A 17,299-nucleotide genomic window follows, 5' to 3' on the forward strand; every position below is an offset into this window, starting at 1 on the left:
GACCGGAAGCCGATGATGGGCACTGCGTTATCGAACCTCCAGGGCTCTATCGTTCCGGTCATCCGTGTTCCCTGCACATCAGGCGGGTGCAATTGGAGATATCGTTCCCCCAGGTGCTTTCAGCGTTCCCGTCGTGTAAGACGAGCTATATATTACGTTTTTTTTCTGACGCGCTAAATTCGTCTAAGCGGAAATAGCCCCGAGAATTTTTAAACGGTAACGCCCTCGCTTCGACCTCATCGCTTTTCCATTTTTATTTATTCCTCGAGGGCGATGGAAATTCTTCGGCGGAAGGATCAAATGCCACGTAGGGGAGTGGCAGCGCGGGGAACCCTGCTACCTGCCGACCCAAATGGATGATGTTAATAAACTCCGCTATTTTTGAGGGGTGGAGGTGAATGAGAAATTTGATATTTTGCCCTTAAAAGTAACGATATTTTTATGTTCGGGAGCAGCTTTATTATCCAATTATAACATCACGACGAAGCGATGCAAAATATTGCGCTGAAATCGTCCTAGCGATTCATATCCAGTTCACGAAAAATAATAATTATGTTTTCTTTGAATGTGAAGTGTTGGAAGTAAAAGAATTTCGAATTTATCTATTTGACGTTATTACACGACGTTTCGGATAGATGATCTTCTTGTTCAAGTACCATCTTCGTTCTGAGAGATGGGAATCATGCGAATTCTGGAAAAAGCACACCGTGGACCAGGATGTCCCAAAAATATTGAAAAATTATTTAAAGATTGTTTTTTGTCGGACAGCAAGTAGAAGGCAAAACTAATGAGAAAATATTAAATTTGTAAAATTGCGATGAGAGGATTTTTTTTGAAGTTTGTGAAAAGGTGAAATACCTTAACGCTTTATTATGCTTATGAGGAATCTATTTAGAAAATATAAGATGCGGTATCTAAAATGTATTCTGTGATAAATATTTGCAACAGAAATTGGCGGATCTGCCTTTGGACGAGTAAATAATCACCTTGTATTCTTTATTCTGATATAATGGAAAATCGGTAGTTTTTGTAGGAACTGATTTAAAAAAAAACAGAAAATATTTCAAAATAAAACTAAGCAATATCAACTTTAATTTAATAATAATAATAATAATATAAGAATTTAATTTTAAATCAACGCTTAATCAAGGCCGCTATGTTCGTCTGGTTCCTTTAGAATTTTCATATTTTCTTTGATAGACTCTAGCAAATTTAAAGCTTCGACACTAAATCTGTTTTTGTTTAAAGATTTGATTTTGCGCAAATTTGCTATTTTTGGATTAGACGAAAATAACAAATTATGAAATACACCCAAATTTGTTGCAAGCCTATTGCAATTTCTCGCATGATGTTCCCTGTATCTTTGGTACTCTTTATTGCTTTATTCTATATAGTTACTGGCAATTTGTACCAAGGATACAGGAAAACAAATAATCGAGCAGTTTTTGTCAAATAGATTTTAAAATCATCATGTCTAATACTAAGTGCACTAGCTAAAACTTGTAAAATAAGATAAAAACTGAGAAAGAGTTTTTCATTTAATTTGGCAATTTCAGCCGAAACGGTATAATTTTTGAAAAATGAGCCTGAGTCTTGCCTGGTCTACAATGATCTCCAAACGACATAGAAATTCTATAACAAGTAACTTGTCCGTTCCACATGCTTGCCATTTTCCCAATTGTAAACGATAACTAATTTTTAGAAAACATTCTAAGCACCTAATCCACTCATTAAGTGAGGAAATGCCATATACTAGGCATTCCTCATTCCTCATCAAAATATTTTCAATTTGGTTCATAATGGTTTTTTCAAATTTGGCTCGATAAACAAGGCCTAAATATGTTTTGGTTAAACATATCATTTTTACAAATTTTGGCAATATGGAGAAATCCGAAAATCAAAAACTCGCCATGAATTTGAGATGAGACGAATAAAAAAAACCTTTAATGTTGCTATTATATAGATATGGTCTGTTCATAGACATAAGAAAGTGACCAATTGCTTTTGAATGGGATTATCCAAGGGTGGTCATTAACATACAATGCAACAAGATTATTACCTTAAGTTTCGGAATTTAAATTCAGGTAAAACTGTGGTCCCTAATAGAAAATAATTTTATACCTATCTGTGTTTTATATTCTTTGGTTTGGTATACTACTTAGTTTAAGTTCATTAGTAATCTTATTTCGTGTGTGATACAGCGTATGTTGAATCGTGTGCGAATTATGCAAAATATGTGCGAGTCTAGTGTATCTCAGTAGATGCTCCCGCCCAAATGTAGAGAACACTATTCTATTAAGACTAAGGAAGTTATAAACAATGTTAATTTGACTCTCATTTAACGAGTTGCCAGCAAGCAAGCATCTTTAGAAGAAACGGCCACATTGACGAAAATTCCAACATCAACTGTATGGAAAATTGTGAATAATCCCATTTCAGCAAGGAAATAAAGGAGCGATGCTGACATTTTCTTGAGTGTAGATGAATGTGATCAAGATAAATACAAAGTAAAATTTACGAGGAACAAAGCGTGCTTACATTAGGTATCTTAATTAGGAGGCGTGAAAAAGATGAAACCGGTGTTAAATGTGGCAGGTGGCAGGTAATAAAAATAATTTGGAATTTTATTTTTGATTTAAACATAAATACATACATAAATAAATAAATATTGTTTAGTATCTTTCTTAACTAAACCTCAAATAATTAAATTCTCAGCTGTTCGGCCATATTTCATTCTTACAGCATGTCTTTCCTTAATTCGTATCAGTTAGTCTATGAACAGACTTTACCTTTAGATATTTTTATAAAATAGGGAGGCAGAGATGGGCAAAATTTTATTTCTTAGGAAGGTTTATGAGACAATGAGCATTCATATAAAAAAGCTGTTGCTACTTTAGTTAACATAAGAAGAGCGCAGACTCAATTAACAATCACGTGCAATCCAAAAAAAAAAATTAATATTTCCCTATTGATATAAGTAACCAAAACATACCTCTATTAAGTTCATCCACTGAAAAAGGGTTTTTACTTATCATGGCCACAAAACAGGAAGCAGAATTTTTAATATTTCTGCAAGAAAGCGGAGGCGTAACACGATTGCACATATTCGGACGCTGTTTACGGTTAGCACGGAGATATTTACCCCGCGATTTAATTGTTTTTAGATAATTTAAAGCCTGCTTTTTTCATGCTGCGGAAAATATCTTGGAAAGAACGAAAAGTTAAATTTGGAATTTTTCAAACTTTTGGAGCATTCCTGGCCCATCGTGCGGCAGGTCTATAGAGTTTATTTTTGGAGCAATTAAACTTTTTTCGTTTTTTTTTGCGTTTTTTCGCACATTAAATGTCTGCCATTGTAATCGGTTTTATACTTTTCTGCCCATTATGTGATCTAAGTATTGATTTATAGTACATACCATTTCTGTTTGCTTCCTCATTCCCTGTATAACAGTTTCATTCGCAATTCTGTCTATAGAATTCAATTTATGAAATCTTCAGTACCAGCACATATGTCTGTTTTTTTAGGGTCCAACTTTCTGCGTCGTCAAACATCACTGAGAATGCACATTTTAGTATTTTCCAGTTTAAGTCGAATAAAAGATTCCTGATTTTAAACAGTCGTTTCATCTTCATAAAAGTTGCTTGCTTGCTCTTTTCTTAATCCCATTTCTTCATGCATCATCATGTTCTCAAAGTATTTTTCTACGCTTTCTTGTTTCTACTATTATTTCTTTTTCTAGACAAGATTTACGTTAATCTTTTGGGTATTAAAAGTGAGTTCGTGTTTTATGCTAGCTCTGGCGACACTCTCCAGAAGAAAGTACTTGACTTTGTTATTGTAATTGTAATCATGTTATCTAATGCCATTTGTCACTCTTCCGTTTACTATTACTCTTCTTCTTCTTCGAAAGTATGCATCATCGCGTAACCCTTGGATTTATTTCAATTTCAGCGGATTGTTCATTTTCGAGCTAGGTGCAGTGAGCCATGAATTTACCCACTAAGTGTGCCCTGGTGCAATTGATTAGTAATTTCTTGGGTTACTAAAAGCGTTGTTACTATTTGCCATGAATACAGCTTCTTTAAATTTGTGCTTTTCCAGTCGGGCCCTGTGACCATTTAATTTAATTTTTTAGCTTTGCTTCTACCAAACATACTCTCATACTCTACATATGAAAATTTTCCCTGACACGTCTTTTGTTATATATGTGGATGATCGTTCATCTTTCCTTGGTATTGCCCTGTGGAGAGAAGTGTGTTAGGGTATTCGATAGATCGATGGCACAGTTTGGAAAAATTAATCTATAATTCAACTCAAGCAAAACGCAAACTATAAGGCTTCATAACTAACAGAAATAATAATTAAATTAATTAAATTAAAATCTGTTTAGGCAATGACATTATTTCAAGTGGAGGTACTGTGAGGTTTCTAGGATTGAATTGGGATGAATATTTAAAGTGCAAGTCTGTCTTATTTCAACTCTAAATAGTGTAAACCATCTTTTTAAAAAGCTTCGTGAGATTTTAACTATAATTTTAAACTCTACTATGCGAATTTTAAGTTAGTTTTAAGCTGCATGTTCCTAACTGTAGGCTGTCGAGGACTTCGAGGTCACCTGATTATTTTTGTGTTCTTATTTCTAACTGCCTTGGAGTTAAGAGACCAACATTTTATAGTCTCGACAATTTTTTTTTAGTAAATGTTCTTTTTTATATGTCTCTTGTACCTATCATGTATTTTGACTATTCCTATACAATTTTGTATTTGTCTTTGGGAAAATAAATATTATTATTATTAGTCGTTAAGAATTGTTCCTCTTTTCTAATCCTAGGGCAAGTATACGCGTAATTTTGATTAATGTAACTTAAAACTGGGCGTTAACTGGCCACAACGTTAGCCATGCTAAAATCTATGGAAAATGGTGTTTTGTTTTATTATATCGACAAATGCAATTGTATTTATTGATTCAAGTTATACGAAAATATTTTTACACATTATCGAAGCTGTTTCGCAACTAAGTGTCTCTCAAGAAGTTACCATCCGTTATTCCAGCTCCTGTAGGAGCAACATTTGCAACCTCGAGATTTGAGCCCTGTTTATAACAGACGCTGAAAATTGTCGAAATAACCATCCAGAAAATCTGAAAATTTGCAGTCGCATTTCGGTGCACAGCGCGAGAAGGCAAGTAGGTGCGCCCGCCTTATTACTTCGAGGTAAGTCGTCAACGTTACGGCGAGAAGCCAAATACCAACAATAATAAGCACCAAAACATTCCTGGAGATAAAAGCCCGCAAGCCAACCAACAGTCCACGTAAACGCTATTCGCGCTTTAAAGCTAATCGCAGATGCCTTACTATTATCGCCGTTTATTGTCGTTCTCTTTTTAAGACGCCGCCGTTAAACTGCTTTAACGATTTTCTGTTTTGCAAAATTTCCCATCTGACTTCGGCTGCTTTTATTGTATCCAGACAGTAATTCTATTTATTGCGATGCCGCGCTCTACTTCCGCGCGATTGCGATAATTTGTTTTCTGCTGGAAACTGCCACAACCAACACTACTTATTAACTGCCTGTTTCCGGACGAGCCGAGCGTATATCTTTCCGGGGCGATTTCAGTTTGTATTAAGCGAGACGGCCATACATCAGGTGTTTTGCTCGGCTGAGAAATTTCCCGTCCATTATCGGCATCGGAAAAAAGGGACCGTTACTTTCTTATTAATTAAAGATTTTTATATCCGAAAACTATTTTCGGTTCACCGGGTTTACTAATAATAATAATAATAATTTATTGATGTTAACAATCCTACGGTTTTACACAAGTCAGCAAAAAACATTGAGAAAAATCTACATATATGTATAATTACAGAGGCACCACGACATACCACAGAAAACGCTAAACATTATTAAAATTGTCTCTCCGGCAGCTCTCTGACGCTTAGAGGCAATAGATTAAAGAATTTAGGTCCATAAGAGTTCTTATAATTTCTATTCTTTGCAATTCTTAAGTAGTTCATCAACATATCATTCCTATTTCTGGTGAGATGGTAGCAAACATTAATATGAAGGGGATATCGATCCTGGTCGCTTTTAGTATATTTTAATATCGCGTAGATATAATAACATGGAACAGTTAATATTTGGAGATCTTTAAACTTTGCTCGTACGTCATCCCTATAATTCAACTGCGTCATCGCCCTGATGGCTCGTCTCTGTGTCGAAAAAACTCTATCGGTATGTGAGAAGTAACCCCAAACTAAAATTGCGTAGCTAAATAATCCCTGAATCAGCGAAAAATATACTATTCTGAGTAGACTTCGAGAGACCTCGCCGACCAAACCGCGCAACAAGTATACCACCCTGGAGAGCTTCTCACAAAGACCAATAATATGATGCTCGAACGTCAATTTCGGATCAAGCAGAACCCCAAGACAGTTCACATGTAACGGGTTGTTAAAAGTTGACTCGCGTAAAGAAAATATAATTTGTTATGGTTTTGATTCATTGAGGTTAAGTTTGTTAGCACGAAACCACTCACTAGCCCTGGACTGGGCCCCCTCCATCCTGTGCACCAATAAAACGCAAAATATGGTAATGCCAGTCTTGCTATTTGCCATTTTTGTAAACATTTCTTAAATCTATTTAAGTTAAGTTTAACAAATTATTTCGTAGACTGCAGTTCGATATGGTCTCCGCTTATTATCATACTGAGCGACCATCACCAGAGACAGATTCTCTGGCCTGTTGATAAGTGAGGAATTAATTCGTCACTGGTGTTTTGCTGTTTTTCTCTACAATTTTTAATGAAAAATTATAATTAATTATAATAAAATAATTAATGTTAGTCTCAGTTATTTAATACTGACTACGCTAAATGCAGCATTTGGTTTAGTAAGGGAGGGTTGGGTAGGGGAGGGTGCGGCAAGGCGGCACACTTAAGTTTTTTGTTATTTTTATGCCTTTTAACCATCAAGTCGATTTATTTTATTTATGCGAGGTCCGTTGTACCCCAGGGTAGCCGTCGTGCCAAACTCCAAAACCTATCTACCCTAAGGTGTAAGGTTGAATAATGTTTACAACTTTTATACGAATTTCCTCCATATTTTCTTATCTAGTGCCATTTTAGCTGCTTCCATTACCCATGTTAGTTGCGGTCTTCTTCTATTTCTTCTCTCGCTTCGCAGATCAGTTTTGTTGGTCTCTTTTTGTCCATCGTTTTTAGGTGTCCGTACCATCGTAGTTGGCATTTACCAATATGTTTGAGAGCTGGTTGTACTTACAATCTCTCTCTAATCGAGTCATTTCGGATTCTGTTTCTAATTGTGATACCTAGGACCTTTCGTAGATACTTCATCTCCATGCTTTGAATCCTATTTTTTACCTTTTGGGTCAGTACCCAGCGTTCATATCCAAATGTTAAAATTGAGATGAACATTGTTTTGTATATTGTTATTTTGGTTTCAGTTGATATTTCCCTCTTTCCTATGAAGCTTGATTTTAAAGTGTGAAACAGTCTTGAAGCACTCTCGATTCTCGCATTTAGTTCTGTTTGGTGACACCCTACTTAGTTGTACCCCCAGGTATTTAAAAAGGTGAACTTGCTCTATTCGTTTCTTATTTAATTCGATGTTCAGAATTCCATTTGTTTCGGACGTAACCATAATTTTCGTTTTTTCTTCGTTGATTTTAAGGTTTTTCTCATTCTCTCGCGTATCCAAACGGGTTCCAGATCTTTATACCCTACTAAGAATATTTTGTATAATTATTATAATTATTTATTAAAAAGTATTTAATAAAAAAAAGTTACTGATTAGTAACTATTTTTTTATCAATTAAAAAAATTGTTATTGGTATTTATAAGATTTTCGAAAGCTCTTGCTTTAGGCTAATAATAATTAATAAATTAATTACGATTCGGTTATAATAATATGGAACAGCTTTTTTTAGAATTTTCAACCGGTCCATTTTACCTTTGGTATTGCGCAAAGGGCTAAAAATGTACTAACAGCCAGAATTTATAATTATTAGAAGAAAAAGCGAAAAAAAAATTGGTTAATTTTTGAGGAGGGCCTCTTTGCCCCAGGCGGATCGCCTTGCCCCACCCTCCCCTAATGATGCGCAGCGGGTAATCGTGCGTAGCAAGTCCTTTTAAATTTCTCGACTTATGCGGGAAAGTTGACCAGTGGTGCCGTCTATGACTGGGCCCTTAAGGTGTTGGCTTGATGGTATTATTAATTTGTGGTGTTGGAAAAAAAAGAAATGTGATTTTTAATGAACTTTTTAATTAGTCGAATAATAATAAGTTCTTTTCATGACATAATTGTAATTTATTAAAAACAGAAACACAGAAGGGAAATGGTCCCCATAGGTGCGATTGCCCCGCGTATAATTAAATAGTAAGGCATTTATATTTTATTCACTGTTGCCTAGAAAATCGCCTACATGCAATAAAAAATGATGACCGAAAAATTAGGGAAGCAGGAAGACGTTTCCAGATACCTAAATTAACCGTAAGAAAAGAGCTTTTAGGAAATTGTCTCACGCCGCCTCTCAAACGACATTGAGGTCGAGTTAGAAAAGCATGTTGTACTACTTTCAAAAATATTTTATGGAGTCTCACCTGCTGGGCTCTGTTCTCTACTAAAGAAAAATCCGAGAATCCATAGAAATCTATAAGTAACCAAACAATCTCAATCCCAATCTCAATATACAAGCAGGTTAGAATGCGAGACAGTTAGGGTTAAGCTCTGAAGAAGCCAACAGTAACATTGGCGAAATGTCAGCAACTATGATTTATAAACAACCAGAATGCTAATGATTTGCAAATAGTATTACAGTAGCCTGTGAAAGTTTCTATGAAAAATTATAAACAATAGCCATATAGTGCCTGTTCCACGTCATATCTCCGATCATGTTCAGACTTGACACTTTTGGTCCATTTAAGACTGCTTTTATGGCATTTATAACAGTCGCCATAATGGACAAATAAATGTGTTTACTGCTTCCTTACTTTAAGAATCTATCTGTTAGTTACGAATGATGAATTTACTCCTTCCAATCATGTAAAAGATTTTACTATAGAAGACAGTTCTTGGTTCCTATACCAAAGAAAAATGTCACAAAAGGGGTAAAAAAAAAAAAACTCGCGAGGGACAGTACCCAAAAATTCTTAGCAGCACAGCTGTCAGGGAAGGACTGTAGCTGAAGAAAAGAAAATATCAAGGGGAAAAAAACTAAAGAGCTAATAAAAAGAGAAAACCGACGTAGTTCTTTTAATGATGAAACTCCAGGTCCCAAGAAATTTAAAGGGAAACAGAAACTGGAGAGACACCTGAATCATCTTACGAATCACTGGACGAAGATTTATGCGACATATGTAAGGGCAACTAGTTAGACGATGTTGACTTAAACCACCTTTTTCGAAAAGAACCTTATAAGCCAAACGAAAACTGTTGTCGGCAAATTCCTAAAGACAAAATACATCAGCAAATTACAAATTTGACCACTATTATTTGATATTAGCTTTTCAAAATAAACATTTTTTGTAACACGAATGGCGGGCCGTTCCCCAACCCCGCGGGCTGGGAAACTGTGCGCAAATGTAATTATCCCTTTTCTCAAATATTGTGTAAATATTTTTTTCAAGTAGCGCATCCTAAAGCGTTATTGAAATTATATTACCTGTTTTCTTCTCGAAGCAAACACATGTATGATACGCTTGCATATAACATGGTGAAATTTGGCATAATTAAATTGTCCAATTTTTGATATAAAAACAGTATCTCCAAATGTGAAAATGACAGGAGAGCGAGATTTTAAGTATTTCTTTAAATGTTGAGAGGGATCATGTGATGCCTCTTTTTAAAGATTTTTCACGTTCAATTCTCAAACCAATTTTTAAAACATTTGATTTGTCCGTCCTTGCAAGACAGTCAAATGAATGCCTGCAAATGTTTTATTACTTTTCTATTACTTAACCGCAGCCTAAATTAAAAAAATTAATAGTTTCATCATTTTATCAACTACTTTATTAAATGTTCGAAATTATGCAAAGTTTATGGGGGAATTACACTGCAAACATTTCAAACTCTGTTTTTCAGGTTTTCAAGTGAATTTGGTCTTGTAACATAAATTTTACTTAAAAGGCACATAACCCTTTTACAATTAAAAAAAAAATACTTAAAATGGCACCCTGCTGTCATCTTGAGATATTGTTTTAATGTCAAAAATTAGACATATTTTTAATCACAAAAAACATATGGTAAATTTAGTAGTAAGCAATTGTCATATTGCTCAGGGATGCTTGTCAAGATTCTTTAGCCAGTTCTAGCTTCCTTCATAAGCTAGCGAAGGTCCTGGAAAATACCTTGGACTCTCAACCACACTCATTTATTCAACAAATATTGACAAACTCCATGAGTATCAATCACTCTTATATGACCGCGATTCAACCAAGCAGAGTTGTAATATTCTGCTACTGAAAATATGAGAGTAAAGGCCGATGTCCTACGAGGGCAGCGCCAAAATTTCCCGAAGTGAATGAAAGAGTAACAATTTCTTATTATTTTTCAATGTAATCCCCCTTAACTTCAATGCACTTATTACATCTCTTTATTAAAAACTCAATCCCTTTAAAAATATATTCTTTTGGTTTGTCTGCAAAATGAGCTAAAACAGCCTCTTTTAACACAACTTCGTGGTTAAACCACCGTCCACGTAAGTCCTTTTTCAAATAGCCAAACAAATAATAGTCGCTGCTGGGCCATATAGGGACTATAGAGAGGATGATCTATCTGTTGGAACCCACACTTTAAAATGGCAGCTTGTGCAACACCAGCTGTATGGACAGGTGCATTATCGTGCAAAAGACGCACGCCTTTGGTCAGTTTTCCTTGACGTTTTACACGTATGCAGTCTCGCAATTTATGAAATAATGTTGCGTAATATTTACCATTGACAGTGGTATTAGTTTCTTTAAAATCTACCAAAAGAATTCCTTCACAATCCCAAAAGATCGTGGCCATTACCTTTTTTGTTGACTGGCAGACTCCGAATTTTCTTGGAGGTGCTTCACCCTTTACGACGCCACTTCATTGATTCTTTTTTCGATAGAGGGTCATAATAAAGAACCATAATTTCATCCGCCGTCACAATAGTTTCTATCACAGGCTTCGGTTCCGACCCACAGAGTTCCAAAAAAGACCGCGCACACTCGACACTGCGTTGTTTTTGAAGAACCGAAAGGTTTTCAGGAACTCATCTTGCACTAACCTTATGTATACCTAAATGATCATGCAACGTCGATCACTCAATACCACGTCACCTCTTCCACAATGGCAACAATATCTTCCGTTATGACCTCCACTGGTCGACCAGTTCTTGAATCATCTTCAAGGGACTCCTGCTCCATTCGAAAACGTTTTACCCATTCTTTCACCACAGAATAAGAAGGAGAACTTTGGCAGTACACACCATCCAGTCTTTCTTTAATAATTTTAGGTGCTAACCCTTCTTTTGTCAAAAACTTTATGACTGCTCTATACTCAATTTGCGTTATTTGCGACATTTTTTCGCGCACGTCTTGTTTAAAATACTATCAATAAAAAACTATTTGACGCAAGACTTCATTTTTTTTTTCGCAGTCTACTAAGATATATATTTAAAAGAAGACAAAGTTTTATTGTGATACTGGAGCTGCATCTATGTCAGGCCGGGAAATTTTAGCGCTAACCTCGTAAAAACTAACGCAGCTCTTCCTGCAAGTTATTGTGTTATACTATGTCTTGTTCTTGTTGTGCAGGATGTCTTCCCAATGTGAGTTCTGAAGGTCAGAGTATGGCCAAAGTTTAATTGGTTGACGATTATGTTTTAGTATTGTGGCGATATTTTAAAACACGACCCTCAGTCTAGCGGAAGTCAGATGGGGCCACTCGTAGACACAGTATTGGCAAGAAGGGTATCGGTAGCGGCCGCCAGCTTTTAAACAGTGGAGAAGGGCGTGGGGAGTTTTTATAAGGGCGCCACGTATTTATACACTACCTAACCCGCCAATAAGATAGAGTTTATTACTGTACACTCGACTTCCCACTAAATACGAAGTGATTATTCGAGTTGAGAACCCCAATCCCAATGAGAGGTCACAATAACAACAAACTCGGTTGACACGGAGTATTAGAGTTTAATTGTGCAAATGTTGGTACATGAGTATGTATATAAAAAAGAAAAATTAAAATAAGTCAAATGTAAAAGGGAAAGGTACAGTCGGTTAATCGGAACGTGATCTTATTAGTTACCCCGCTATAGCGCCGCAAGGATTAGCCTCAACCGCAGGTAGTTTCAAGTCAACCGGGTAGATAGCGCGAAACCGAACGAGCGATTTATGACGTCATATATCTTCGAACAATGCGCATGGTATGAGAGGGAAGCTACCGAGCTTCGACACTAAACGAGGGTGTCTATAGTTACAACACAATCGAGGGTCATTACTAATAATTTAAGTTTACATACGTTAAATGACCTGAGCTGACTCAGGTGTATAACCGATAGATAACCATAAGGTTTCACTCGTCTACTCTCCTAGCTCCAACCTTCCTAGTACGGCACTGCTGCGTACGCTTACACCGTGTTGCGGGCACGAACTTCTAAGTGGTGCGCGTGCTGCTCGGGAACGTGTAGTACCCAAACCGAGCCAGTCATAAATCCAAACGCGCCAGGTAGGAGGCAGGTAGAACACGCAAGTCCAAGATCCAGAAAAAAAAGGAAGATCCAAAACAGAGAAGAACCAATCGGAAATTAAAACCGGGAACTAAACGCCAAGTAGGAAAACCCTGTAAACAAATTCCTCAGTTTACAGTGTACTATAGCGGAAGATTCTTACCTCTAGCGAGGGTTTTCCACGCTTCCGCTCGCTTAACGACTCGTGCAGCCTGAATACAGCACAAACCAATGGCCGCAATTACCACAACTCCAAACGACGGAAGCTAACCGGCTTAGCGCCTCTATGCACAGCAGTGTTATAGGATCCCTAGTGATCGAAGGCGGAATCAATAGCACGTGGTGGCGTGAGCCGATAATCCCACAAAATGGTGCGTGAGCTGTTCAGCCAAATCCCAATAAGCCCTGGAACGGCCTCACTCGCCTCCCTCTTGGCTTCTACACGACAACAACTCACACGCTGCGGTTTTCGCTTTTTACTCCCCAACAAAATGGGTTCCGGGTGCTCTTCACCACAGAAATACAAGCGAACCGCCAGCAACACTATCCACCACAACTGCTTGCTAAACGATTACTCCCAAGATGGCTAAACGATTGCTCCGCGAGACTTCCTGCCGGAAGTACGTCGTAAAACCGAAAATACTATCCATCCCACTCGCACACGCGAAGAATCCACTTTAGTATCTCTTCCTTTCGGAACATTACGGCCTTCCTCCAAACTAAATAAGGCGCCAAAGATACATGCTGCCAAGTTTCGCATTTGTATGAGCTACGACTACACGAGACAAATGATGCTTGTGTGCTACGGAAAGGGTGGCATGTAGCGCAATGATACCTGCGCTAAACGAGTAAACAAATAACCCTAGACCAACGACCAAGAGAACGTAATTTTTATTTATTGGACTAGCTTACATCGGAAGGATCCACGGAGCACTTCACGAAATCTATGCATTCCGGCAACACCGCCAAACACCTGTCAGGTGATGGGAGGCGACGGACGTAAACAATGCCGGCAAACCAAATACTGAAAGAAATACTGACTTCTAAGTCAAGAACCAGGGAGGTGTGTACAAATAACAGCCAGGTAGGTACTAAAATGCTCCCTCTATGCATAACAACCCGAATACAGGGAACAGCAACCAACTAACCTGAAATAACCATGTGGTGCATATCTTCTCTTATAGCCTTGGATACTGATTTGATCGCTCTCCTTTTAAGGAGCGACAACTAGAATAGAGACAGGCAATGCTACGGAGCCTCGAGTGCGAGGGATGTCGCAGGAATATACCAGGACGAACGAAAGCAATGGCTACAATAACCGTTACAACTCTGAGCAGCCTCTAGCCATCCAAGAAGTACTAAGGTCTCAACCTAAGGAAGTATGCAAACATGTCTACATGCACTGGCGTGTAATGTCGCCACAAGACCAGCGAAGGCGACGCAGGGGCATTATATATAGAGTTGGAAGAAGATAATCACCATTACACGAAATTTCTCAATACTACGTTAGAAATATCCTTTAATGGCTTATGTTAACTGTACCTAGTAACGTATAAGTGCAATAAGATCCTAAATAAAAAATTGGCTGTATTACTAAGGAGATCTTCCCGTTCGAAAATTTTACCAGGGTTCTTGACGAATTGGCGGAAGCGCTAACGGTGAAAAATAGACCGTTACAGTATTTGGTTTTAAAATATGATTCTTGATGCAAAGTTTGCCTGTTTGTTAATAAGATGAGCAGGCTGCCTCTGTGTTAACTAGGTTTAGAATTAGTCAGCACAAAAGCACTTAGTTGTACAGCACATTACAGTTCATACATAGCAACGGTAAAATTTGTTAAAGTCAATATCTCTGTTTTACCGGGTTCTATAATCAAGGTATTTTCCTCCATCGTGGATGAAGCAAGCCCAAGTCAACATTGCCATTTTCCGACGTTCGCGACTCCCGAAGCGGAAACTATTTTACCTCGTCGGGCACATACAACAGATAAATATCACCCCTCGCCGAAACTTCTCGCATTCCCGGGGAATAGTCACACCGCCCTTATTAAAATCTAACCATACCGCGCGACTACTAACTAAAACCTCTTTTATTACCGTCCGCATCTGCGAACACGCCGACTACGGCTTTAGAAACGTAATCGCGAACTTATGTTCCGCTTTACGTGGATGACTTCCTATATTATTTATGGGACGGCACATACAGCATCCATATCGGGACTTCTCTAATTTCAATCCGGTCCGTTGATTCCGAAAAGGCCCCTCCGGGACGGCGACGCAGCGACTAAAAATTTTAAATTTATGTCTGAGGCAGCGTTCGCAAATCTAGGCCAACGCAAATACGTCAGGCCTTTGCGGAGATTTCTATCGATTCCCGATATATATACGAAACGTCGGCGGTATTCAAACTTGTCTCCGGCAGATTTCCTGATATTTACGATTGATTAAACAGTGAAAAATTCCTTTCGAGATTGATGTGTGGTACGTGCGTGGCACACAACGGATATTAGAACCGCAGAGTGGTTGTTGGCGTTTCGGGTTCAAAGGAATACTCGTCGTGGTTCAATTATTATACGAGACCGACGGCGCTCATGATACTTCAAGTGGAATCGATGCTGCGCGATTTGTGGCAATTGCTGATCCGTACTCTAATGCAGTGACATTATGTCTGATTGTTGCGTTAGGCACGTGGGTAGTTTGGTGGACCTTTTTCGAAGCAGTTCCCGGTATAAAGCTAGTGATTGGACCATTAATTAAAGATGAAAAACTTGAGGTGGCCAAATGGATCACTGCATTAACATACCCTGCATTTATTACTCCGAATAATAGTATATTTATCCTAGAAACTGGGGATTGAGAAAAAAGTTAATTGATGTATTACAAACCTTTAATTTATCTTAATTTTGTATATACCGGGTGTTTAATTTCTTCGTGGGCGAGTATCAACTTTCTTATTTTGAATGGAACAGCTGGCATATTACTTCATTATTGAATTCTGCATAAAATTCTAGACATATTTCGTATATAATGTCCAATATCTAACCGTTTTTGACATTTTTAATTTTTTATGCGAAGAATGACGTTTGCAAGACGTAAAATATCTGCCAATTTCTTCATTCGCAAGCATTTATTGTTTTACTTGAGTAAGTTATTATTTAAATTTCGATACATTTTAATACAGGGTGCGCGAAAAATAAGATTAAAAACGAAATTAAAAAGCTGCCAAAAATCTTTTTTTTTGTAAATGGACACTACCTATTTTTATAATCTTGTCATATTTAGCATTAAAAATTAAAGCAATTTTATATAAGGTTGTATATGCCTAATATTTTTACTTTTTCAAATATTTCCTTTTAAACATCTCTCTATCACAAATAATTTGCTGTTGAATGATAAGTTCAGTTCAAAGTGTTACCACTATGATTTATCATTTCATAGTTGACCACAATCTTGTCGATGCGCTTATGAAGATCCAAAGATTATGTAAATGTGTGTTGGCATTATTTATTCGGAATAAGACCAAGGATACGCGATAACGTTGGTGAATATTTTTTTAACGAACGATAAATCAAAAATTAATTTAGGACAAAAGATAATAATTATTGTAACAGTTGTTCAATATGTCCTCCACTTTGAGCAATATAAAGCGTTTCTAAATACATAATGGCATTGCTTACAGATTCAGTCCCATTTAAATATCCGATACCTTCTCTTATCCGACGTTTAAGATTCTCGGCAGTTAGCGGTTTGTGTTTGTAGACTAAATATTTAAGTGTACCCCATAGAAAAAAAATCTAGGGGAGTTAAGTCGAAGCTCCTTGGATGCCAGGCGTAACTACAATTCTCACCAATAGTAGCATTAAAGCAGGTGCTAATTTCTTGACTTGTATGAGAAGGAGCGCCATCCCGCTGCCAAATTAAGTTTCGTCGTTCCCTTTCAGGTACTTCATTTGCAACAAAGGGATGGATAATATTTATAAGCTCTAAGCAGTGTTGGGAATTTAAATTTTGATCAAAAAATACTGGACCTAGTATTCTGAACCTCCAAGTGGCGCACCATACTTTGACAGAAGTTCCAGCTGATTATGTAACTTCCATATGTTTTTTTATTATTTTTAATGCTCCACTAATTTTTCCTATTAAAAATTGTAGCTGACATTGTAAATATGGACTCATCTGTTCAAATAATATATTTTCTGAAAAGTTTGTCTCCATAACATGTTGCGAAAATCTAACCTAATGTTGTAATCCCGTTGCTCTACTGTCTGCACTGGACAGAGTTTATAGGACTTCCAGTTGTTTATTTGGAGGTTCGTCTGAAGCGTTGTTTTTTTGACATCTACATCTAAAGACACATTTCGGGTTGAATTTTCAAGGTGTCTGGAAAATGCAACAAAATAGTAAGGTGTTATTCATCATTGAAAATATGTTGTCTATTTTTTCCTTTCTTCTAGGTCCCATATATTCTAAAGTGTTGGTAAATGTTATCGCAAACATCCATTAGTGGATATGCATCGAAAGAAGAAGAAAGCTACAACCTCGCTGCTAATATTCGGAGTTAGCCAGGTGCCCGATACACCAATTTGTA

General features: G+C 37.1%; 1 protein-coding gene and 1 long non-coding RNA gene across 2 annotated transcripts in view; one reads left to right on the forward strand and one right to left on the reverse strand.

Annotated features, from left to right (window-relative positions):
• The window catches only part of LOC132701093 (semaphorin-2A), an 836,804-nt gene that overhangs the window by 746,708 nt on the left and 72,797 nt on the right, over nucleotides 1-17,299 (reverse strand). The window lies entirely within an intron of this gene.
• On the forward strand, nucleotides 13,351-14,270 carry LOC132700863 (uncharacterized). The gene is made up of 3 exons (XR_009618690.1): nucleotides 13,351-13,560; nucleotides 13,620-13,796; nucleotides 13,931-14,270. It is a non-coding gene; the product is annotated as an uncharacterized LOC132700863 (long non-coding RNA).

This window comes from Cylas formicarius, unplaced genomic scaffold, assembly GCF_029955315.1.
Source record: "Cylas formicarius isolate icCylForm1 unplaced genomic scaffold, icCylForm1.1 PGA_scaffold_4__25_contigs__length_36172078, whole genome shotgun sequence".
NCBI classification, from domain to species: domain Eukaryota; kingdom Metazoa; phylum Arthropoda; class Insecta; order Coleoptera; family Brentidae; genus Cylas; species Cylas formicarius.